We start from the raw sequence: 1,811 nt of genomic DNA, 5'->3' as shown, positions 1-1,811 counted from the left end.
ACCCCTCCTCACACCAAGAGAGAAGCCAGGCGTGTAGGTGCTGAGCTCCCTGTTTTAACTCGCCCGTTCCCTCTGAAAGCTGGAGAGAACCCAGGGGTCCTGGCTGTCAGTAACCCCTTCCCCTGCTCTAAGCCACCACACCCCTGTCCCAGAGCTGGGAGAGAACCCAGGGGTCCTGGCACCCAGCTGCCTCTGCTTTCCCCATCACACCCCACTCCCCTCCCAGCGCAGGGGGAGAACTCCAGTGTTCGGGCTCCCAGTGCTCCTGCTCTGACCCACCCAATACCACTGCCCTCCCGCACCTGGAAGATCTCAGGAGTCCGGGCTCCTGGCCCACCCAACCCCACTCCCCTGCCAGATTTGGGGGAGAACCCAGGCATCCGGGCTCCCCACATCCCCCTCCAGCTCCTAGGTGTGGGCTAAGCCTGGCCTTGGAAAGGTGATGAGGTCTGGGTATGCGACTGCAGCCTGGGGGTGGGGGATTTGTTGCAGCTCTGACCTTGAGCCCTGGGACTGACGGCATGAGTCAGGGGATCAGGGCCACTCTGGGACAAGCCTCAGTCCCCTCCCCACCCTCTTCCAACCAAACCTACCTGCTCTCTGCAATACCCCCTATTGCCCCCACATCCCATCCCACTTCCCTGATCTATGGGGCAACAGTGGGGAGCCAGGGTTGGGGCAGGGTCTTGCCCCTCCAAAGCAGGGGGCACTGTCCCCCTTCAGGGGCTGCTGTCTGCTTCCCCCCCCACACACCCTAAAACCCATGGAGTTGAGGGGGCAGGGGTTGGAACATCCCTGGCTCGGTGCCCTGCCCTTTGGGGAGCTGGGATTCCCCACATGGGGATTTCTGGCCTTCCCTGCAACTGTTTAGACTGTGGTTAGACAAAGGGTTGGGGGGGAGGAAATCAGAGAGGGCAACTCATGGATCTCCAGCCCCCCAGGTCTGGCAGCCAGCAATTGTGTGTCATAGGTCTGGCACCCCCAGGGACTCTTCCCCAACCCACAGCTGGGAGCATTCTGGCCAGTGGCTGATGCTGCAGCCAGCAGAGGCTGGACCTGGTAGGGGTCTCCTTCCCTGCCTATGGGAGGTTTGGGGGGGGGGGGGTTGCTGCACAGACCCAAAGAGTAGGGTCCACTGGGAGATACTTTCAAGTGACATTGATGAGGAGGAGAAGGGAACCTGAGGCACAGGTTTAGTAATACAGCTTTTAAAGGCTGCTGTGATACAGCTGGGGAGAGAACCTAGGCATCCTGGCCTCCTGCCCCCAAACCCATTGGGCCCCACACCCTTCCCAGAGCCAGAGAGAGAACCCAGGAGTCCTGGCTTCCGCCCCACCCAAGCTGGGGAGAGAACCCAGGAGTCCTGACACCCAGTCTTTCTGTTCCAACCCCACAGCCCCACTCCCTTCCCTGAGCTGGGATCGAACCCAAACATCTCAACACCCAGCCCATTGTATTCAGGGCCTGTCAGACAGCCTGGTTACCTGCCAGCCCACTCTGACCTCTTAGGTGTATGTGGGTGTAAATGTCAAGTAGCAGGACTTCTGGGTTCAGACACAGTCCAGGCCTAGTGGGTTGGAACAGGGCTGGGGGCTGGGAGCCTGGATGCCTGGGTTCCATCCTCAGCTCTGGAGGGGGTGGGTAGAGGCAGCTGGGGTAGGGGGTGAATCCAGGTGCGGGGAGCACTTAGGGAGAGATCATGGGGGATCTGGGTAGGGGGCAGACAATGGGGTTCCATGGGGGCCAGAGGTACTGGGGTTTGGGGGCACTGGGGTGGACAGGGGGCCTAGTGTGGGCATCTCAGTGGGTGA

The 1,811-nt window shown here is 61.0% G+C and overlaps 1 protein-coding gene across 5 annotated transcripts in view; it reads right to left on the bottom strand.

Moving 5' to 3' along the window:
• LOC109320799 (AP-2 complex subunit alpha-2) overlaps positions 1-1,811 on the bottom strand; it is a 621,923-nt gene that overhangs the window by 212,285 nt on the left and 407,827 nt on the right. The window lies entirely within an intron of this gene.

The sequence above is a fragment of the Crocodylus porosus genome, unplaced genomic scaffold (assembly GCF_001723895.1).
Source record: "Crocodylus porosus isolate Cpor-Errol unplaced genomic scaffold, CroPor_comp1, whole genome shotgun sequence".
NCBI classification, from domain to species: Eukaryota; Metazoa; Chordata; order Crocodylia; family Crocodylidae; genus Crocodylus; species Crocodylus porosus.
Note: the sequence above shows the minus strand (reverse complement) of the source record. Positions and strands in the feature narration are given on the sequence as shown.